Here is a 26,970-nt window from a genome sequence, read left to right as displayed (position 1 = left end):
ATCCCTATTTCATGGAAAAGATTCACTGTCGTATGAGTCAAACAACTGTCTCGACAATCGATCCGAAGTATTACAGCTTATAAATAAAAAGTAATGTGAAATAGCACGAATGATGCTACACAGACTACAGACAGCATCAAGAAGAATGGAGTAGCATTCCTGTCATTCTTATAAAAAGTAATTTTTACATATTAACTGAAATTTGATCGGTGCAATATAATAGACAGCTAGTTATTTGTATATGGACGAAATTTGTCTTTTATAAGTTTTATATTATACTTAAAATGCCGTTGAATTATTAAACAATTTAGCAATAATAAATATGTTTATTAAAGATTAAAAAAATTATTAGTTTTTTTATACATATTAGTTGTTTTAACATAAAGAAATTAATCTTAAGATAGTCGTCAGGAAAGCAGAATAATGGGATAAAAATCACATAGTAAAATTAGGCATTCAGATAAGACACGGACGATATCTATGTCTTTGATCAACTTAAAATTATTGAGATATGTCCAAAATACTAACCATGTGGCATCTAAACGACGATTGATAAAATTTCTAACAGAAATTGTGTTGCTGAACGTTACTCAAATTTTTCTCAACTATGAAATAATATTTTAACGATTTTGAACGTCCATCAGGTCAACCACACGTCCTATGTATAACGGTTGGCCTATGTTGTTTTAGACGAGTAGCACGACACGGCATCATAGTTAAGTTAATATAATGAAACCATTGAAAACTTTTCTATGAATATGAAACAGTTGTTTACTTTAAGCTTTCGACCAAAATATCAAATATATTCTTCCTGTTGCATATTATAAGAAACGAACATTAATAAAGTTATCTAAGATATATATTTTTATCTATAAAATCAACTGACATTATAATAAGTTGAATAAGTTGATATTTTATCATATATCATACTTGTATGACGTGTTACTAATTTATTTATTTATACAAGTATCACATCCCGATGACGGGATAATAAAAATACTATAATCCAATTTTTAAGTTACCGTCTAACTTTTAACACAAATATTAATGCAGTAGACGCCTATATTATATCGTATTCGTTAATTTGAATTAAAGTATTTTGAGTTGTTTGAGTATTCCCATTTGCTTTGTGCTTTTTTTTTTTTTTTGCTGTTACTATTCTTTTAAGCATAAAATAAAATAATTTTTTTTTTTCGATACAATATAAACGGAAATTATTTTCTCAACCCCAACATAATCCACTTAATGTAATGACTGTTAAACTTTAACGTATTTTGTATAAACGTATGTATTTGAGTTAATAGATAATACATTTTTCCATAAAAAAAAAACAACAATAAAATTTTAAGAATACGTTGTATACAAGCATATGATTGATCGTGCAAGTGCTTATAGTGTGTTTTAAATAAACAATCAGCGTGATGCACACTCTCGATTGAATCTATTTGTCGGGTTACGGGACAAAGAAAAACTATAAAACCCCAGCTAGACTAGACAGCTATTTTAAATTTATTGTTGATCAACATGCGTGAACTTGCAACTGCATTTAAAGTTTAACTGTGTAAGTGATATATATACTTACTTAATATGAAGTAATACCACTCACTGTTCGAATACCGGAAGAGTTATCCAATGTATTGAAAGCGGATAAAGTATAATAGGTGTTATTAATAAGTTTCTTTCGTTAGGAGCGTCATTGTTTTTAAAAATTACAGTATAATAGATCATTAAATTCCAAAAGCCGTAATAAACGTACGGCCAATAAATATAGGTTATATTCTCAATGGTGACTTAGCTAATTGATTTATGTATTTGTCTTATATACACTGCACCTTTTTAGAACTTCTTTTTTTTATCAACAATAAATAACGATTATAATAACGCACTTACCTCGATAATAAATTACCCGTTGTTTGTTGTTCTTTTTATTCTTAAAAATACTATCATTTTTGTTTACGCAATAATTTATGTATCATATTTTGGCTTATTATATTCGTAAACAAATATTTTATGTACCAGATATATGTTTTAAAATTTTTCATTATTCGAAGAGTATAATGTTTGGGAATAATTCTAAAATAATCCATGCCTCAAATCTATATGTATACATATTTATAATATGGTTCAAACCCATTACCGTTCGTTTTCGCGTGCTAAGCGTACCTGAGATTCAATTGATAATATAAAAACATGTTACAATTTATATAAAAAAAAAATTCACCAGGTATGACGTGACGTGTCGATGACTCGCATTTATGTATTAAAAACAACATAACCGTGTTATTTAACATTTCCACTTTAGATACTCAAAATATGAGTGTGTTTTTGAGTGGTGTTTAACCTTTTCCGTGTACACGACCGGATTGAAGCGGTGAACCACCACAATATATCCACGTTGCGGGGGGGCCACACAAAATTTTACTCCGTGTTTTCAAAGATATTATCCGTAGCTTAATATACGTTATATTTCGTACCTACCGATGATAATACGTTATTCGAATATTAGGTAATTTATTTTATCGTTTAGAATTAAATATGATATGAATATTAAAATAGGATTACGGGAAATATTTTAAATGTATTTGAATATGTTCGGTATATTATTTTTATACTTTTGTACGTATACGTAACGCGATTAATAATCTATTTGATTTTTCACAAAAATATAACTGTTTCCGATTTAATATCAAAATTTTCATTAGCAAATATCCACATACCATGGGTGCACTTAAATTTGATACTCGATTTTGTGCAATCTACGTCGGGAAAATCGATAAGGGCGTGTAGCAAACACTTGATAGCAGCTAAATTTTATAGATTAAAAATGCTTCCTTGAAGTAAATTACGACAGATAACATAATTTATAAACCGTATATAAATATACTTACTGATGTACTCATTGTAATGTAGCAACTAACAAATATAATATTATCACTCCACTGAAGTCATGTCATGCCCATATTGCAATGGGGCTGTACGATAAATGAATCACAAAAAATCCAAAAAGTTTTAGCTCCCGATTGTATGGCGATCACGGCGTACAAAATGTGTGAAACTTATTTAGCGAAAATCGTGTACTCGACACATCGAAGACTGCAACCTTATTATACTGTTTATATTGCACTGATATATATATATATATATATATATATATTTATATATTATTTGAAACACGATCAGTATCGACCAGCTATGGTGAAGAACATCAGCAAATAACTATTATAATAATATACTATATACACGATATATATATATATATATAATATGTATATATTTGTGTCTTCGTCCGACAGCATCGGTTCATTAGTGCGTCTATTGAACCGTTTTTCTCGTGGCTAGAGGGTCCTAAGTTTTGCACGCACACGTTTCCCCGGCTCTCCACCTTCCTCATGACCGACGGCAACATCATCGTCAAAAGAAGTAGAAGTGGAAGAAAAATAATGAAAACTAAAAAACGTTCGATCTCGATTTCCGGTCGAAGCAAATCGTGACTTTGGAATCGTCCGGGCCTAACCGTTCCGCCGCCACGTAATGTGCGATATAATACAGCAACGCGACAGCAGTTTATGTACCTACCAGCTATACATACGTCTGGTGCAATACAAGCGTAGTATTCTACAAAATATATATATTTATACATTTCAGGTGCTAATATTAAATTATTAAATTCAACAGGTTAGTTTTGTCCAGATATTGGAGAGCTTATGAAAAAAAAATTAACTCAAGTTAATTAAATTCAGTAATAAGGAATAAATTTAACTACAAAAATGTAAAATCAAAATCAAAATTAAAAAATATTAACTCAATAAAGATAAATAAAGAGTGGTTATTTTTTGATTAAAACCTAGACCATATAAAATGACTGTTAGACTATACGTTTTTTTAAACAATAACTAAATATTATGTTAATAATGCATACTAATGTTTATTTTTATTGCACACTAGTTATCTATAGTGTCTTGGAAAATTACACGTTTGTGTTAACAAACTTAAAAAATCAAGAAATAATAGAAATTTGATTATTCTTATAATTCGTATTTATTAAAAGATCAAAACACTTGAAATGTATGCCGATGTAATCTGAATAAATTTTAGAGGAAGTTTAAAAATAAAACAAAATATTGTATGTATAATATATTATGTAGAGCAAAAAAATTAAAACGTGTCAGCTAGTCATCTACTGACAGTAATAATTATAAGAAAAGAATGCAATCTGCTACCAATTTGTAACAACACATTTATATACGTCCAGAAAAGTACTGCAACTGCATATGCTCATGGAAAAAATGGCTGTAAATTACTGGTGTCATAGGGAAGCTCGTATATTATAAACTATATTAAATAATGTGAGTGAAGTATTTAATGATTTATTTTAAAACTCTATACACTATTCTAAAGTATTTAATTTAAAATATATTTTTAAACAAAAAAAAAAAAAAAGTATGTTGGTGATTATAAATTTATACTTTTATTGTATACTCAACATTTCGCGCCTCTGGACGCAGGCTATTTAAACTTTAAACATTTGAAAATATGTAATTTGATTCTACTGCATATGGTCTAAACGCATTTTTTTACGCATCTACCGGCTATAACCTGTATACGAGAATTCAACCCGCAATGATTCACTGGCGTACATATACCTAAACATGATAGATAATATTATAATACGTCGTTAACCTATAATAATAATATAATATACACACATATTATAACATGTAAGGCCATGAATAAATTCGTAGAGACCGTAGAATCGAGCTAGGTACATATTATAATAATATATGTAAAATTATCATTATTAATATCGTAGATACCCATAACGATTCGGGGGATAGATAACAATTAAAAGTGTATGTTATTATTGCGTACCGCGTTATGATAATATTACTGTGTGTAAGTACCTAAATAGGTGATGGTAGTGCCCTCGGGAGAGCGCCTCCCAGTACGTTCTCGTGCGCACAAAGGAACTTCGCTACATACACACACACACACACACACACACACACACACACAAACAAGACTCGGGCGTTTCACCTGCCGCCGTGTAAAAACACTCTCGTCTTTGGACACGCACCGGATCCAAAGCCAAACTGGTCAGAACTCAACGCGGGGTTACATATTTATATATATATATATATATATATATATATATATAACACAACGCCATATCTATACATAGGTACTGTATAATATTATAAGAGCAGTATTATTACGCGTATGGGCACACAATACACGCATTGTTGTGGAGGTACCTACACCACCTGTATTATACGAAGGCAACGATGAATATAATAATAATAATAATAATAATAATATAACGCTGTATGCCTACGCATGTAAAATATCGTACCGGACCGTAGGAATGAGTGTAGTGCCGCGGTGTACCCATTAAAGCACTGCGTATAATACACGATATAGCTAATACATATATATATATATATATATATATATATTATTATATAGCTTACATCGTATTATGCTTTGACCGCGTGCGCGACACTGATATTGCTGCCCGAAGCCAAATTTTCCGACGACGACGACGCCGCTGCCGCCACACCGCAGCGATTCGTCACAACGCGGTGATCGTATACGTATAAGTGTAATGTGTATAACATAATAACATTGAGAATATTATTTTAGGCAGGTACCAAAAATGTGCAGTAACCTATGTGTATTATTATTGTGTAATATATTATACTCGTGCACAGTAACGTGCATCGCGGGGTCCGTGTGCGCAGCCAACGTACGCCGCTTTTAATCGTCCCCAAACAATAATAATAATGATAATAATAGTATAAAACGCGAGTACATATTTATTATAACATTTTAATCGTCTATACGCTCAGAGTCATAATTATTTCGTATTATATTCTATCGATCGTTTTATTGGCGATCGGATTGATATGTATACAACAGTGCACACACACTCCCCGCACTATAAGTTATGCTATATAGTTATGATATAATAATATATACGCTCGAGTTTATTGTGTTTTATTTTTTTTTTTTTTCATGTTTATAGTCATCGATGAACCCATTATTATCATTATTATTATTATTTTTTTATTATCATTACCATTGTTGTTATTGTTGTTATTGTTACATTGCGTGTGCACTGTATTATAGTAGGTATAGTAGTACCTACCTTACCTACCTTTTTAAATCGGTCAGGTGTAAAATCCGCCAATCCTCTCCAATCCGCGGTAGATGGTGCCGAGCATCAGCAATAACGCATTATTACACAAACGCGTGGCACGTCATAATATAACAGAGTCGTAAAACCAAAAAATTAAATCTGATAATATTTTCAAAAATGAACCACCTAACCAATACAACCGATGATATAAATCTTTGTTATACTTTGTACGTTACTGTGAGATATATACTTTATATATAATATATATATAAATATAATTTTTTTTTCGTATTGTGTATTCGTGTAAAATATAGTACCTTATGACTTATGAGTAATGATCATACCTACTTAAAATGTGTTTTGGTGGATTTTGATAATAACTATGAAATAAGTTTTAAATATTACTATTCCAATAAAAATTCAAATGAAATATGTCGATAACCGTCGTACACAACTAATATAAGTGACAATGAGTGTGTGTGCGAACTGTAAAGAGCTTTGTTAAGTACCTATATAAGGTAATCCAATTAATTGTCTACACTCAATATTTCTAAAAACTTTAACTATTTCCAAATATAATTTGAAACAATGTCCAAACACATTTGTAAAAAAATATATATTTTACAATTTATTACTCCGAAGTAGAATAATTTCTTAAAGGTATTCAATAAATATTTATAGAATTTCAAACTAGTAGTTAATTTGTTAAATATTAAAAGTTAATTTAAGTGTTTGTTAAAAATCGTATTTATAAATATAAAAATACTCAGAAAAAACCTTATAAATGTATTTTAATTTTTGAGATTTTTAAATATATTTATTTATAATCCTTAAATTGTGTGTACCATTTAAAGAGTATTCTGTGACGATACCGACTTACTTTTTAAAATGAAAATTTCTCTTTTTCCTCGTAAATTTTTTAACAGTTGACTTTTTTATAAATTTAAACGTGTTTATCTAAATCATAGCTTTTGAATTATTAAAATGTATTTACTAAGGTAAATAATAGTCCTTTAGACTTATGCTTAAAAATTACTGGTATCATAATTCGAATAAATTCAACATTATTATTGAAAAAAATGAGATAGAGCATGTTTGATGAGTCACTTTGAATACATATTATTTGCACGGATTCGACGAAAACCACTCAACTTATTTTTCGTCTTATTCTCAATCAAGAAAATAGACTTAAGATGAAGCGCAAATACACTAAACAATGTGTATACTGTACAATGCCATGTCCTCACTCCTCTTCAGTGGATAAACATCAATTTATTATTCGTAAAATCGGCATGAAATTATCATATATGCATATTGTATAACTTATACAAATAAAAAAAACTGTATAACTGCATAAGCGTGTAGACGGATGCTATATTATTATAACAACACTTGTTTCCTTTTATTTTTTTTCCTCGGTGGAATAATGATCAGGTAAAATACATAGGTATTTAATGTTTCAATCACATTTTTTTTTTTTTTTTTAATTACTGATTCTAAAATATAATATATGTATACATGAAAAAAAAACATAAATTAATAAAACATTACTTGCTTTAAAGTTCTAAAGTACTTGACAATTATTAACAAAGGTGTAATATTAACATTTTTGCGATTTAATAATTAATCTTTTATAGGTTAAGTCTGCAATCATCTTATAATAATATGTAAGTTACCTGTCATTACGGATATCACATAACCAGGGCTCGGAAGTTATAGTACCAAAAAAAATTAATTTTTAACGCTTTAATATGCACATAAAAACATTAATATAAGCGCTATAAATAGCACTAAAAACTGGAAAATATGTAAAATAAAATTTTCAACAAATTTTTATTAAACATAAAATTTAAGATATATTTACAATCATCGAACACGCGACTCATCTAAACGACGGCGGAATACTAAAATAAAATTACTGTGTTCAGTTATCAGTATATGGTTAATACGACAACAAGATAATACAACAGAATACGAATCCGATGATAGTGCGATAGTACGATGTGACTGATACAATTTTAAATATAAGCAATTTATTGGAAACGAACGGAATTGTCCGATTTAATTGACGATAACAATAGTCTAAAGGCCCAAGCACACAGAACGCAGTCCGTTGCGGCGGGCCGTGATATCGTATATAATATGACAGTCCGCGTTTTTAAAAATATACACATAAACAGCATTTATAACTCCAAATTAGCAAAATGGCTCCTATAATATGTATTTATGTGAAAATATAACTAAAAATAGGACTAAAAACATTAAACTAGCAAAATAGCAGTAAACACCGTAAATATGCAAAAAAAGGTTGTGATATAACCTTCAATCATGTTCGGGAGTGACGAATGTGATATAATTTTATGAAAAAATTATTCAATTAATTCTCAAGGGGAATAGAAAACAGTTCAAAATAATATCAACTTCATTGTAATGATAGTTTAATGTAATAATATTTAGTTTCAATGGGATTTCAATTTAATTCGAAAAAACGAAAAATTCGAAATATCGATATTCAACATAATAAAACTTAACTATAATATATATATTAATAAATAATAATATACCATATTTTTCTCGAAATTGTATTCATTCATTAGTATTATTTGATAATGTACCTACGTAAATCTCTGCAGAAACTGCAGGAATATTCATGTATATTGTATATTATATACAATTTATACCTATAGCATAAAGAAGTACACAAAATATAAAGGCAACGAGCTCGTATTAAATGCGTGGGGACACATATTTCAGAATTTCACACGTGGTTTCGCAGTTTTTCGAATCAAAAAATACTCTTTTGTGTGACGTATAGTATATGTACAACATTTGCTAAGGGTTGGGTTAAAAATTATTAATAAACCCGTTTGAAATAATTATGTTTACGTACATAATAATGGTACTTGAGTATGCCTTTATAGCAAAAAAATTATTATAAATTTAATAAAATAGGTATACACCAATATTACCCAACTACATACGAGTGTAATGTTACACGCTATAGTGTACTGCGCATATTATCGTTTGTACGTAAACGACACGCGTGTAATACTCTATTATAATCGTCATGTTTTTTTTTTTTTTTTACATACACATTTATGTATAATAATATATTCCACGTTCAGTTATTAAAAACACGAGTTGTATCGCATAATGAAGTTAAATTATCGTATACGATATAAATACATATTTAGTTAGTGTGGAGTTTAATTAACATTTAACATTATTAAGCGGTATCGTTAAAACCGTACCGATAGACACACACACACACACATACACAAATGTTTACGCTTACGACGACACGTGGTCTGTATTATTATACATCACAATATTATTTGGGTTATAAATCATTGAAAATTTCCTTACCATAATTTTTAAAACATGTTTTTAAATACCTACATAATATTATGTTCTATTTAAACGTAAAACGTGTCCGTGTACATTATTGTAATGCCTACATCGAATTATTATTATACATTATTATTTTACAATATAATATTACCTTAAAGACTTAAAACATGTCTACAATTAATATGAAATGAAACAGCGTTAAGAAAATATTAGAATCGTGTTATACGCTGTACTAATAATATACCTATATATATAATAATATGTACTCACGGCCTGCAAGCCGGGTGAAGCGATATTAATTATACGAGAGGCGAGGGATTCACTATTGTGAATCGAAGGACCCAACCGACAACGGCGTCTGTGTATGTTTATTTTTATTTCACCCGGTTAAATTATTGTCATCGTCGCTCGTCGAATAGTCTGACGGGCCAAAACGATTCTTTGTTCACAATTGACTACCAATAAAATATAACACATACTTTATGAACGCAATAAAGTGCCACGGATGATACATATTTTTTCTCCGTTTTTTTTTTTTATTGTTTTGTCCACTGCATATTTCATACCACGATAACTGATATTGAAATATAGTTTGGCGCGTGTTACTGCACAAGAAATACAATAATATTATATTATGATATAATTTAATATGCGTTATCTGTAAATCATAATAATATATATCAACGAGTTAACGTCAATGCGTTTAAGAATGGATATTATATTTTTACATATACAGGTAAAACAAACAGAATGAAAAATTTGCAAAAAGTTTTAATATTTTATTTAGTTTTATTTACGAGTTCATCAAATTTTATCACTGAAAGTTTAAGCCAAAATATTTATTTGTATATCCTCGTCTATAAACAAGGGTATGAAGGTATACCTTTAATACCTCCAAACCTATACTTCTCATGGCATTTTTAATACTGATATAAATATACCGCTAATTATAAATAATAATAATAATAATAATAATAATAAAAAATGAATTATAAAAATAATAATAATTTTGTTATAATATTATGTTAATAACATATTAGATTTTCAAATCAGAAATTTAACAATACTCAAAATATCACCCATTTTTTAACATGATTCCGGTCACGATAAATTTTCTATAACATTATTTATTAAGTACATAAATTTTATTTATATACTTTTCAAATAAATTGTATTTAAGTTCAACCAATGATAATTTTGTATTTTGAAAAGTAGGAACTATTTTAATTTGCGTTATCCGCGCTTTTAATCAGTATTTAAAAAAAAAAAAAAAAAACATAAAACAAAAATACTAGATTTATTGAAATATTTCAATTCTGTTGGAGCTTCAACAGATACAGCTAAACAAATTGTCAACTGTCGGTAAATATTTTATTATAAGATCTCGATATATAATATAATGTACACAAAATTATCACGGATGACAAGTGCCTATGGTATATTAAATAATTAATGAATAATAACGTGCGAGTTTGATATATTGTTGAAATCTAAGCTATTATTTGAGGCGTTCGAATTTTCAATAATTTTTCACGCAATTGACTTTGTGCGGGATAGCAGCAGTTTCCGTGAAACGACAAATACAATAAATCGTTTTCCACAAATCAGTGTTCGCATTGATGTTATTATTCGTAAGACTTTTCACATGAACAGTTCAACGACGATTCTCAGACATTTACTTATTACGTACGACAGCCGACGACGCGCATACACCTAAAGGCTAAAGATACTGTCTGTGATGACGCTACAGGTGAAAACCTGTACTCGTGTGACGTTGGAAACGAAATTTCAAAGTTCGCATATACTTAAATAGTTGTATATTAAGCATTAAGCACTATAAAAGCATAAGACAGATAATGCAATTCCGAATACGCCATACTGTATACAATATGTGAAGGATAGCCTCATTCGTGCAAAATAAATAACGTATTCACAAAGCGTTAATTAATGGTGTCCCACGAGAAATCACAAAGAATATTATCAGTCTGCAACGTTGTTTACGTTTAGGGTTCTTCTTGCGAACGAAGCTGCTTCTTTGTTGTTACATACATGCGAGTGTGTACCTCTAATCACGTAAATCCGTTTAACTCTAAACGCGTCAAATAACATAGAAAAAAAAAAAGGAAGTTCTTTCATAATGTAATAGACTATATTGGGTGTATCTTATTGATCTTATTGCGTTCTCCTCTCCAGTTGAATTTAAGAACAAATTTGTCGAAAGCACAAAATATTATCAAGGAGCTCGGTAATCATTATTATTGTTGTGAAATTAACAGGGTAGGCCAATAATACCGAGTGAACATTTTCATCAATACGTTCAACGTACCTACGTACAGGACATCTGCGGTGAAATTTGTAGTGCGTACATTTTTTATTTAATTACTTAATAAAATAAACGTCTAATACTACATTTTGATACAATACAAGTAAAATAATATTTGTGGGCACACACTCCATTGAATTATATACTACACTTATACATATGGAAACAGCACAATAACTAGAGCAAGGTCTTTCATATATTTGCATATTTTTTCTGGTTGATTGTGTATTGTAATTGTATGGTAATTGTTAAGAAGACTAAACAAGTGTTTTATAATACGACGAATGAAAATTTGAAAACGCTGAAAAAGATAATATTTACTATTTTTTATATTATCAATGATATTTTATATCAAAACGAGTGGATAATTGGATAATTGTTCTATATAATATTGTGTTGATAAATGTATTGTGTGTTTGTTTTGTGTCGAATTACAAACTATCTAATAGATATTTTCAATTATTTTTTTATTTTTTTTTTTTTAACATCACTACATGATACAAAATATATAGTATCTCACACTATCATTTTAAACAAGAAACGTTCACAAATCATGAGCTCATATAAAATAAAAACTAAACATTTTTTAAATTCTTATACATAATATTTGTTTACAATATATTGTGATATTAGAACCGTTACATTTTTTTTTTTTATTTTATTTCAAAAAGTATATAAAACTTTAATCAATAAAAGAACAACTTTCTCATAAAGTAAAATGTTATTCATTTCTTTCCATAGATCTTCGAGAATTTGATGGATATCAGTGCATTTTTTATAGTGCATGCATTCAATTTAAGTTATAAACTCAATAGCAATAATACATAAGTATAAAGTGCCTAGGTAATAACTTTAATAATACCACGCTCATAAAAACGCAAACATTTTTAGTGCGCTTACTGTTAATTGATGCGTATATAAAATGACACACTACAATAATACAGTTATCATAATGGACTTCTTTATATGACTCGATTTTTTTTCCTGAATACAAATCGATAGTCAAGTTATAAATAAATTATATTGTTATGAAAACAACAAATTCAATCACATGACGTCCGTCATTTAATTTATTTGCTTAATGACTTACTCATCAACAATTCATCTATTATAACTGTCGATAAAAATGTTTTTACAAATATAATATTTCACTGATCATTTGAAAGTTCAATTTCACATTTACATACTAATATAGAACTTACTTAATTTAATATATTACCTATACGGCTTATAAAATAAACCATTTACATTAAAAAAAAAAAAAAAAAACATGATATATATTTAGTGAGAATATAAATTATAAACAATTAAATAATAAAAATTTTTCAGTTTAAAAATATATTTTCTACAAACCAATCCAATAGCTTTTATGTTTTCCCTAAAATTTGAAATTAAAGTACATATTTATTATTTTATTCAGATGAAAGGCATCATTAATATTATATTATACACCAAATAAATTTAGTTTATGAAAGTTATATAAATATTTTTACTTTAATTGGTAGCAATTATTTTTTATTCTAATGCATTTAAATTCGATTTTAAAATGTATAGTTTTGAATGTGACGTAACTATATAAGCATGATTCACGATAATAATTAATATTCACCACAATTTTGGTATGATTTATTACTTTGTTATCTTTTGCAAATACTCTACAAATGAAATAAATAATTTAATAACGCGAAATAATTAGGAACGAAGTTTGTTACTTTTAAATCTACCCTCCAAATCATAGTATTTGCACAGAGACAGGGTGCTCTCTTATTATTAGTAAATCGAAACAGCCATAACAAGAGACAAGAGTTCATTTGGAATCAAAATTACTATAATGCTTCCCCTTCTTTAGTTATTCAAATTTTAAATGATAAATGACAACCAATCAATTAGAGTTTATTAGTCTGCGGTAGAGAAATAAAACAAACACAATTCTCCACGATGTAATTTATTTATTTATTTTTCAACTCGTTATTCTCTCTTTGTCACTTAAAATTCGAGACGTAAATAATATAATACATTTGTCGTACACGAGTTTGTGATTAGATACATATTTCTTTTATTTCGTCAAACCCTATACACAAACCGTAAATATATAATATGGTTCTGTAAAAAACGCACTACATCTTAAGAAACACAGTCAATATTATTTATTACCGTATAACATCATGTATACAATGATGTGAACGTGTGTGTGCGCGAGCGCGCTTTTGTATAATAATAATATATTGCTCGTAGGTAGGCACAGTTGTACACAATTATCGCGGTAACGCGTCCGAAACGAAAAAAGAAAATGAAAAAAAAAGGGTTTATGGGCTCTGTTGAATATAAATGTTGTTGGATAGGTCACAAAAAGGATAATAGAGAGAGAGTGAGAAAAATAGAAGAAATTGTCGATTCCACAAAGATTACACTTTATTGATTGTAAGACACCGGGCGACGACGTGTCAACGCGCGTTGTATACGTTTATAAATAATATAATAGACCGTGCACACAAGCATAATACCCCATACTGACGAGCGGGTCCAACAATGGGATTTTGATTTTTCGTTTTGGGGACGAAATCACATTTCATACAACATTTCATTTCGAGACTAACACCGTGAGACGTGCACACAATGAACGGAGCAAATACATTACGATTATGTGCGTGCCTTTTATTTCGCTGGCCAGAGGCGATTTATGCGGGAAGTGGGAGGGCCCTCCGGCAGTCCCCGTACGTAGTATAGTATGGTATGAAGATTCAATGGACTGCCGACGCTGCCGTCACGGCGGCTCACGTTATGCCACGGCGCAGCGGCGGTGGTTTTACTACGTACGACGCGACCAGAACACCTGAACCCGAACAATGCGAAAAAAAAAAATGATAATAAATAGATGGAAAAAAAAAGGAAAAGAAAAATGTATAAGCCTTAATAATAAAAGGCCTTGTTTGGTAGTTTTACACCTGGCCGAATGCGACCCCGTCGCGCGCGCTCACACACACGTACATGCACTCACTCGCACGTTCACGACTGTACCTTTATCGTCGGGACCGTCGCACGTAAAATTACGACCTCCAGACCCGTTTCGACGTCTAGATTTCATTTTCGAACGTAATTATACGGAATAATATTTTTTAAAAAAAATAATAAAAAACTTAACAAGGCTTTGTTTATTATTATTATTACTACTACTACTACTACTACTATTATTATTGTCTCTAAGGGACGAGTGCATGTTCGTGCTCGTGTGTGTGTGTAGTTGAACGAGGGGAATTACATTTCCGAACCTAATCTAGCCAATGTGTACCTGTGGACATAATTTGACGCGTTTGTGAACGCGCATGATGTCTGCGCCTGGTGGATAGGGGGTGGAAAACTACATTAGACGAGAAAAGGGAGTGCGATTTGAGAATCGTAATAATATAATATATAATTATTGTTGTATACGTCGCGATGCATTTCATTCGATAATAAAACGAATCTTATAAAAAAAAAAATTACAGAACGACTTGTCATAGCCATAATATTGTATAGTACCTAAATAATATTTTATAGAAAATAAATTGGATAATTTTTTTTTTTTTTTTTTAATGAGTCGAGCAAAAACCGAACCAGCAAATGCTAAAAAAAAAAAAAAAACAAAATTAAACCCATTTTATATAATATTAATTATTAACATTATGTTTTCTAATAATTGATCATGTTGATTTTATAATGTTTTTATAAACGACAACGATAAGATAATTTGAAAAAAAAAAGAATAAATAGCTGTTATTCTACAAAATAAATGTATTCGAATTCGTATTCTTAAGAAAATAAAATCGAACGGTACTGCAGTCATTACACACAGTAAAAAAGTACGCGATTCGCTTGTATTACATTTAAACTCATCCGCCAGAGGGTTTGATAACTTTTTTGGTTTTCATACCATTTCTTTTATTTCTGGAGATGGACATAACACACAAAAAATAAAAGATCGACGCAATATAATAAACTGTTCTTGAAAGCTGCACTTGTTCCTTTCCAAATGTTAGTATAGTTTTCTTTACACAATACACATATATAGTTCAAAAAAATATAGCAATAATAATAAAACAATTATAAAATAAACTTTGGATTTTTATATAACGACGTGAAATTCGGCTTCATAAAGTAAAATAAACTCTGATAACATTATCGTGAAGAAAAAAAATATAATACATGTCTTGCAGATAACCAACATTGCTTTTAAGCTTTAATGATATCGACGAAACCGTTTTTTAATGGAATTGATTCTAATAATTTTTATTACTAAACGCACTAATATTTTATTCATATCCAAGATACCGCACGTATTCGCATATCAAAGGTACATTGTTATTTTACTGATTTTTGTTCCGCAAAAACTATGTATAAAATATATAATATTATAGATATTATGTATATCTGAATGTCACTTATTAGTAATCAGAAACCACAGTGGTTCGGAAATAAATATACGACCGCATATAGCACTGTAATTATATTTATTATTACGCTTTCTATTTAATTCGAAATACATATAATATAATATATGTGTATAAGTATGTATTACGTATTTGATAGAATAATACTAAAATATGTTAATGTTTAAATATTTCAACTGAAATCCCGTTACTTTAATTATAGCAAACATTTAATTATTTAAGAGGAAATACCGCTGCGAGCGTATATTGTATGCATTTATCAATTATAATTTATAATAGAATAATAGTTTTTTTTTCATAGTAAAAAGTATATTAAGTATAACTGATGTATTATAGCAGGTATATTAAATCGCTGACATGTGTACGTGTAAATTGTATTATATGTCTAAAATACTTAGCATTTTTGAGAGAGTGTAGGAAATAAAAAAAAGGTCGCAGTTTATTAAAGGTCTTTTTTTTTGTCCATTTATCAAAAATCGGTTGTAAAAATAAACCAAACATAAAACGAAACTTCTAAAAAGATCCTAGCAAATATTTTTCACAAATATATTATATAATGGTTTTTTTATTATATTATATTATGTATGTACATCAATAGAATTTCTGAATTCTCTGATTATATACCATATAATGTATTATATATAATATATATATATTGTATACAAATACATGTGTGCGGTCATGAAACTGTAATAGTAAAAAAAAAATTATATACTATACAACTACTATAAACTCCGACGACTATAACGACTATAATACATGTCCACGGAAACATAATATATAATCCTATATAGGCAACGAAATCGTCGGATTTGGGTCAAATGTAATTTTATTTTATATTTTCGCAAATGAACACCCAATTTTATTCTATTATTTCTCTCTCTCTATTTATTTGTGTATATATATTATGTATTATATACAGCTCAATGGACGAATGTTTTCTCAGTTTGAAAGATTCTCTGTCGTCAAAACCGATCGGATCTTAGATAATCCCCTCAAATGGGTATCCATTTTAAATCCCCGGAAGTCAAAATGCATCGGTGTATATTATGTATATCCGTTTTCGTGGACATAAAATAAATGAATCATAAACGGTAGAGGTGCAGCATGCAGTCCGGAACGTAGTGTACATAAAACCGATTTTATTTTTTCTTCCTAACGCGCTAAATTCGTTTCGGTTCGACGCAGAAAAACACTGCAGCTCGTTTCTCAAATTGCAAATTTAATAAAACAGTATGATATAATAATAATATTCCGTAGCGCGTGTATTATATTTCTGCAGGTTTTAAACTCAACAAATCAAAAACAGTGCACGCTATAAAATCGTAATTAAATAAATCTAAGAGTCATAAACTAAAATATAATGTTCACTAGGCTAACTATTAAATTATTTAATCATACACACACACACACACACACACAATATGATTGTATATGTGTATAAATAACAATTGGTGATAGGCTGAACACGCAGAAAAAATACGACATGCAAATTTATTAAAAAAGTAAATTAGTGGTTTTTTAAAGAACATAATTCACGCTACGACGAGAGCTAAAGAGGCTGCAGCAAGTGTTTTTGAAACAGCTGGTTATGCCCAAAATTATAGTTTCAAGTATAATATCTTCCATAAAACGGGGAATAATTAAGTTTTCATAAACCAACGCCGTGGATTGAAAAGCCTATTTATATGATACTCTGTGTGATGCAAATAAAATTGTGTATTACTCGTTTTAAAACATGATTTTACCAAAACCAATGATAGTATAATATTTTACTATTTATTCAGCATCTTTTTGCATTGTTCTTTTTGTATTATATACTACGTACATAATTTATCGTACAATATATATTAATAAATATTATGTATGTATTACACAGATACATTCGATAGTTTATAAAAAAAAACCATTTAAACACATTTAGTGAATATAATAAAATAAAATTGCTCTCGTACCATAAGTTTACTTAAATGCGTCGAAAAACGGTTTCTCTGAAAATACGGATAGGAATTTCGATCGAGTAAGGACGAATGTTAGATACATATTTTGATCTCGGATTTCGTAATAATATAAAACAGTATTTTGGGTACGATGATTTTGAATCTCAATCGTTGTTCGCTGTGTCATAATGTAAAATAAATAAGTACGTGTACGTATTTATATTATGTATATTTCGTAATATATGCATATTCGTACTATAAATGTGGTGCTTGGAATCTAATAAGATTATCCGACTATATAACCATATAGAATCAATACAGTGAAAGTATTTGTATTTGGTATAGCGTGATACATATTTTGGTATTATATTATAAAATCCTCGTTGTATGTGTCTTTTAAAAATATTGTACAAATATATTAAAAATAAAAATATACATAAAAAATCATAAATAGGTACACTTCGAAAATGGAATACTAAATAGGTATTCAGGAAAGAAATATCAGTGTGCAAAAATAAGGTTCACAGATAACCGTTTAAACAGTTGAATTCATTCTGCTATTGAACCAGAATTATCTACTGAAAAGAAAAAAAAACAAATTTAGTCTAAGCAAATAAAGTGCCAATCAAAATCAGTGAGGTGCAAAATTGTCCTTTGAACAGAGAAAATAATGTATAAATATTAAATAAACATATATGAAAATAGCGTAATATACCGTAATACGTATGACATGTGACGATTGGCGATTTAATTTAATAGTTAGGTAATTCATATAAACTATATGGGACTTTTTCCTCATTTGAACATCTTTTTTTTTAATTCTATCTACGCGGAAATACGCGTATAAATAAAATTATATATTTGTATAAAATATATATAATAGTATCGTCTACATGAAAAATAGCTTAATTCTGTAAACGTTTTATTAAATTCTTCTCGGGCAACATAAACCTCGTCCAGTACGATAATATGGAAGCGTATATCGTAAACAAAACGTCAGATAAATTAGAATATTTTCAAATAATGTTCTACCGAAATGTTCGTTTATATTCTATTTTTCAAAAATTAAAAGAAAAAACCCGTTTTATTTATTGAAAATCGCATAAAGATATAATAATAATAATAATATACTTCCGTTTATGATATTATAGGCGCTCCAAAGGATGAATGCATTGTCCATTGTTTTCTGGTAACGTTTTACAGTTACATAGATTCATTTTCATGTCGATGCTCAATATATTCTCGTATATATATATATTATACAATCTCTGTTAATAGTCAAGGATAACGATCAGAAAATACCAGCTTTGAAATGATAAAAAATAAATGTATACCTATATAATACATATATACGTATATACTTGTGGACTAGTAAAACGAAACGTTCACGTCTCAAGCCTCTCTCTACAAAGATTATATTTTTCACTTAATATTTTATTTGCGAGAAAAAAAATAATAATGTTCCATAATCTCGATAAAAGTTTACAATATTATCGATAAGTGTATTATACGACAATAATAGGTACGTTAGATACAATAGGTATATTATTTATGCGCGCACGGAACTGTATTAGAACACAGCAATATTTGAAAATTATTATTCGGTATAATAGACATTTTGTTTAATGTGCTCAGCTGCGTACGGGTTTTCGCTTTCTAAATAAGAATCTAATATCATCAGCCCTCGCTTGATATTTATCACTTAATAAATCGATAATAATCGGTAGACGATAATCACAAACAATAATAATAATAATAATAATAACGGCACTCATATACACACACTTTATACGTATAGAATATAAATTGGTGAAATACATTAAATACGAGTTTACGACCTAGGGCTGCTGAAAAATTTCCGGATCCCGAACTTATTTCAAGACTCACACAAAGTTATCCAGAGACAGAGCGTACAATATGATCGTATAATTTATATGAAAAAAAAAAAATAAAAATAAACGTAGACATTGCCGTGTGCGTGATGAATGCGTTCGGTTTATGCTGTAGTAGCGAGTGTGCTGCGTGTACAGATAAATGTTTAAAACCAAATAAAAATAAAGGACATTTTTCTGGCACGGGACCCCTTTAACAATAACTTAATAGCCACGTCTTATACCCGACGATCGTTAGCGATGGCCGTTATAATATGTCTTAAGTGATTAATACTCGGAAGTCGTAGTCGTAGTCGTCGGTTGTCATTGCCACGGCAGTGCATAGTAATATAAATGCGTGTTTGGCGTTATACGAGCCCCTGGAGGCGCACTCCTTTAATGATATTATATATTATAATGAGTAGCATGTGCACGGGGAATCATCTTGTACGGCCGTTATTTTGAATAAGGCTTCTTATATTTATATATATTTCTGTTTTTTTTATTATTATTATTTATCATTCCGTGGTCTATACTCTTTGAGGAGTAAGCTCTCGCGTAAAAACACAAAAAAAAAAAAAAAATCGGATTTCATCTGTGTACACGCCAGCTGTAGGCAGCGTGCTTCTAACTACGACTATTTTGATGAGCTTGATCGTTTCTTTTCTCGATTCTTGAAAAAAACCCAAAAACCAGGACGCTTTCCTTTCTACAATAATTAGTGGAACGCGTTAATGTGACGTTAAACGTAGCTGATAGTTCATCGCATTTAATAAGTTCGAGTAGTCGAAATCAATTAATATTTAATCCATCCGTAAAACATGATATTTTCGCTTTATTTCAAAATTGGTCTCGCCACGGGTTCTGACACGTCACATGTAAGTAATAATAATAATAATATAATGCAGCGGGTATCTGTGAAATGCACACGCTTCATACCCGTCTGTACATAATAATAATAATAATAATAAAAGTGTAACGTTATTACACCCGTCCGTATCGAGTACGAGTAATTTGAGTATACCTACGTGAACGTTCGTATTTTAATGTATAGTATATTATATATGAATATGAACCGTCATCGTTAATTTCGCGCTTGTCGTGAGCACCGTCGTATGATATGACGTTGAAACATAATATTATAACACATTTACACTATACAGTCGATACAGACGATCTTATAAGATTCTCAAAAAGAATGTCCAAAATGCCTTTTATGTTTATATCTATAAGTACGTGAGGGTTTTTTTTTTTTTTTGAAATTTCTGTTTGTAATGTAATCGGAGTTGTAATAGAATAATATAATAAAATTGTTAAAATAAATAAAAGATTTGTTTAGTGTTGATGAATTTTTTAATGTACACCTATACGTATAATATGGAATGATCGGAATGTGTTTTTTTTTGTTATATAACGATTGGTGGAAAGAGAATGCAAGTGATATTGATTATTGTACGCGCAACTAGAATGTGCAGTAAAATTAAGAAATTACAATTATTTTGTGATTTATTTTTATTCCCAGCACTAGATAATGGCGTCCCAACATATTAGGTAGGTATATAATACTCTTCGTGCGCAATATAATATATACCACGTAATGTATAGCGTGTATGTTATGTGTTATGATAATACGCGCATACATCAAATATATATATATATATATATATATTATATTTCTTGCGAGCGTACGCGCATATCATCGTCTTTATTATTATCGTTGGGGATTCGCGCGTCGTGTGTTATGGATTCCACATTATATTATATTATGGGTTTACGACGCACGACTTTATGTATGAGATTTGTGTAGGAATAAAAGAATATCACATCGTATCGTATCACATTATTATCTGGACGCGTCCAGTCAGTTCGATTGTGATGTGCTATGACGGCGCACCGCCGATCGTAAAACAAATGGTTTTTATTTATCGTCTCAGTCCTCGATGTAATATTTTACGTTCCGTCATTATATTATTTATATTATATATATAAATATATGAAGTATATGTATACTCATTGGGGACCGGCAGTATAAATTTTCAGCTAGAATATTGCTTACTACGCATTTACATCCATCAATAGTATTATTATTATGTGTGTTAGCGGCGAGACGACAAAACTGTAACAGAGATCGAGAAAATTTGTATTTTTTTTCGTCTTACATACTCGAACCGTTAATACATATTATACAATAATACCTATACTTATTTATACGTTTTCGTTATTATCATTATTATTATTATTATTATTATTATTATTTTTTTTTGACTCTGTGGTCTCCACTATCTCGTCTGTGTTCGCCCGCCTTCATGCTTCAAAACACCGGGTACACCATGTCTAATCAACCTTGAGACGCTTGCTTTATTATATTATATTATAACATACGCGGTGTCATTATTCGATGTCGGTTGATCAAGGCGAGATTTTCGGGTGGTACCCGTAGGTTTACAAATTATTATTATGTGTATATTGTATTGGTATATAAAACTGGACTGTCGCGGACTTAACAAATCGAATACGCCACCAATTCGCCCTCTCCCTACATTGTTAGACGTGCAACGGTTTTCGAGAACATGTAATACAATATGACGAGAATTAAACCATTTCATTTGAAAATCGTATCGATGTTACGGCGAGTCTAATGGCACACACGTGAAACGTTTAAACCTCATATTACACAGTTATTGCTGTAATATATTATTATATTGTATTATATTATATCGCATTCGACCTATACCCATTATATTGTTTGCGGCATGGCATCTTTTCTTCGTCAAACATGCGCCCGATCGAGTTGATGCGTTCAGTGTAAAACCATATGTTTGTGCTTTATTTTCATGACCAAATTAATCTCGATGACCTGTAGCAAAATTATTATTAGGGTACACCGAAAATCTGTCCGACACATACTTATCTCAGTCGACTATTATAAGTAGGATAGGTATCAGATCCTTTTCAGAAGTATATGGTTTCAACTTCGTCGTTGTTGTTTCTTTTATTATTATTTATTAGCGTTCACTGAGTCAAATATTATTATATTATAATATAAAATAACTGACGTAAAATCAATATAGGTGCCTAATCTTCGACAGAGATCTAAAAATAAAAATAAAAATGTCTACCGAAAACAAAATTTGAACGACACTAATTATATGTTTACACAGGTTAAGGGGTGGGCTTTTTTATTTATTTATTTTTTTATTATAAAACATTTTAAAAATAAAAACAGCACCGTCGCGTGCTGACCGATTTTATAAAATAAAGTACCCACGTATTCATAAGTATAACACTGTATAAACAATAATGAATTTAGTATAGGTAACTATTTTACAGGAACGTATATACGTTTTATAGAAGCCAATAATATTAAAATTAAATCTGATAAAAGTGCACAATGTATAGTAATTTTAACACAACAAATATAATATGTACAAAAAAAATTCATAATATTTAATATACATTATATTATATGTATATTGTAAAATATAATGTTATTAATATTCATAACTGACCTCTTTGCAGCGCCCCCGACAATGTCATGTAAAAAAATATAAAACTATACCTGTGTTTTATGAGTTTTTTAAACCATTGAGTGAGAAAATAAAACTTAAAACATTACCTGAAAAACTACAATCCATCAGATGATCGCTCGCTTCATGACGTGACAGACAGGCATAGCGTGTTCCTTTATATATAACATAAGCTTTTTCATCAGATTTCGTCAGACGGTTTTATTACTACACATATAAAACCTATTTAATATTTTTCTGAGCAATTAAAATTTCATTTAATCCTTCGGTCGCATTTTTTAATACTATAAGAAAAAACATAATATAGTATACGTATATATGCAAAAAATAACTAATAAACACCACTTTAAATGTATACTATCTAAAAATAGCTGAGTATAAAAAAAAAATCCTTTGAAGAAGGGTCACACGTGTAGTAAGCGTATTTTATCATGAGTATTCCTCACCCGTGGACTGCGAAGGAGGCTGTTCCATATCAATTTATCAATCACACATAATCATAATGTGAACGAGACATAAACAAAAACCAGTGACACGTCAACTTCAAATACTGGTATTATTTTAATCGTACTTATATAAGCTTTTCTTTTTTGATGTATAGAAAAAAAAAAAATGAAAAATAAACCATCATAAACGAAAAATAGCAATGTAACATTTTTATGTGTATACCTAATTCTAAAGCATTATATTATTTTAGATTATTTATTTATTTACAGTTTATTATTACTTACATAGTTACACATGCTACACTCAAAATATCATACAATAAATAAATAATAACATTTTAAAATTTGATTAAAATTTTTTGATTTAATAATGCAAATGGAAGTATGTATACCAAATACAACGCACTGTAAAATAATGATGTATATCATACATTTAAAGTAAAGAAAATTTATAAAAAAAATCTTTTTTTTAATCTAATAACGATAGTCTAACATTATTATGGTTACTTATTGGTAAAACTGAATTTTTTCAACATGTTTCAACCTCAAAGTAAAATCAATGTATATAAATTATGTTTTTATAAATAATTTGAAAAAATTTAGATTTGAGAATAATTGACATACTCACATATACAATATATTTTTAATTTGAGTATGATATTTATTCACGTTGGAATATAATAAAAAGTACGTGTTTTCATTTTATTTATTATTTTTTTTTTTTTTAAAGGCCATCGAAACTCTTATGATTATTTTCCATTGTATTGATCTTCTTCTCTCTCTCTCTCAAAAAAAATAAATATATAATTAACATAAAAACCTTTACACACGTTCTAAACCTGTAAAAGACAAAAATCTGTCAAATAACCAAAAAGTGCACTCAGAAATAAAAAATATATTATTCTAGTTGCGCCGGGTATACTCTAGACCAAAGTTATTTATTTATTTCTGTTTTATTTGTTTTATTTTTATTTTTATTATGTGAATCGGAAACCGTACAGACCTTTTGACCCGCTACACTTTCGAACAAAAATGTTCAATCCAATTAAAAAAAAAAAACGTACCAAAGAAACAATTTGTCTTAATTATATAATATTTCCTTAAAATTATTTTAGTAATTAATGTTTTTTTTTATTTTTTATACACAAATGTGATAGACTTTGCGCTCGCGATATGAACAAATTAACTTTTATTAGTCTAGAGTCTCAACTGTGTATATTATAATAATACTCGTAATTTATAATTGAAAAGAAATGGTTTACCCGGAAATCTATAAAATAATAACAAAGTACTAATTTTGTACCGTATTTTAAACATATAAATACTTTCTAGAAGGTAGAAAACTTAAAAGTCTAAGTACCATAATACATATTGAACTTAGGTAATTAAGTAAATCCATAAAATACAGTACCTATAGTAAAAAATGAAAAGTTACTGACATACGTATATAAAATCGTATTTTAAATCTAAAAGTTGTATAACAGCAATCAATATTTAATAATTATAACCTGGTAAATCTTGAATTTAAGTGTAGGTATATTTAAATTTTAAGCTTATATATTTGTTATTAAAAGGGTTTAATAATATTGCATTTAAATGAAATCTTTGTTTCATAAAACAATTTGGAATAATATTTTATTGTTACGAGTAAATCTTTTGGAAATCATTTTTTACTACAAAAATCCCAATTTACTGTGTTAGGTAGTGAACTTTTTCAAAAACTTAATTGAAACATCCGAATGATGATTGTTTGCAAGAAATTCCTGATAAAATTTAACGACATCTAAAATTTCTATAATTTGTATATTATAGATGTTTTGTATGTAAATGATTTAACGTGTTTTTTTTTTTATTTAAGGTAAAAAAAAAACACCGGAAACAAGTCATAACTTATATATTAAATAACATTTAAAATGCCAATACATATGCACTTATAATATTATGACTTATGATTTTATTGAATTCACATTAAATAATAAATAATAAAATTACCAAGTTTAAATTCAATTAGAATTTTAAAAACAATTTTCACATCTGCAAAAAAAAAGTAAAAATGTTTTGAAATGTTATTATGTATCTAAGTGTGTATACAAGTACCAATATCTATGAGAAATTGAAATTTTATCGATTGGACCGAGCACGACGACAGCATATCCGGATCTGTCACGACCTGTATTACGCGTTTAAATATTATAATGTCATTTCTTGTGCATTTACGTTGATCGCGTAATACTTTGTCACATCCTCAATCGAGTTGATATTTAAGACTGATTTTCACAAAAACCATTCCTCGATACACATTTTAGTGTTGCTGAATTCCTTATCACGGCGCACAGTATATTGCCAACACATTAGACAGAATTTATGCTGTCAATACATATAATATATATATATATATATATATTTATTATATTATATTATGCATTATACAATAGTCCAAATGCGAATCAATTCATCGCACATGACATCTGTGTATACTCTTCCATTCCATTGTTTCGCGTATAATACGCCATATGTATACGTGAAAATGTTTTGTAAATGATAAATTGTTTATTGAGCATTCATTGTATATTGATCAGACATTGTTCTCGGTCCATGCGTATCAATTGAGCGCCGCACGTTGCAGTGTTTTAAGTGCTTCGGAGCAGCGTTTTGCGTGAAAACCATAATTGAATTTACCTAAACGCCTTCATGTAAGTACGAGTACACACTGCATGATGAAAACTCGACGAACGGATCCAAGACATTTGATCAGGTGGTCGTATTGTTTTGCTGGCGCCCCATCTGTGATTGCGTGACGAATTATTGGCATTCAAACACAAAATATAATATTTAATTATTGTAAACTGCAATAGACAATCGATCGCAAAGCTATCGTGTAAACAGGTAGGCGCCTGGAGAAATAACGCATGTATTATAGTTCATATCTGCACGAACGCAAACGATTGA

Source organism: Melanaphis sacchari, unplaced genomic scaffold (assembly GCF_002803265.2).
Source record: "Melanaphis sacchari strain LSU unplaced genomic scaffold, SCAv2.0 Contig13_pilon_pilon, whole genome shotgun sequence".
Lineage (NCBI taxonomy): Eukaryota > Metazoa > Arthropoda > Insecta > Hemiptera > Aphididae > Melanaphis > Melanaphis sacchari.
This window is presented reverse-complemented; position numbering follows the sequence as displayed.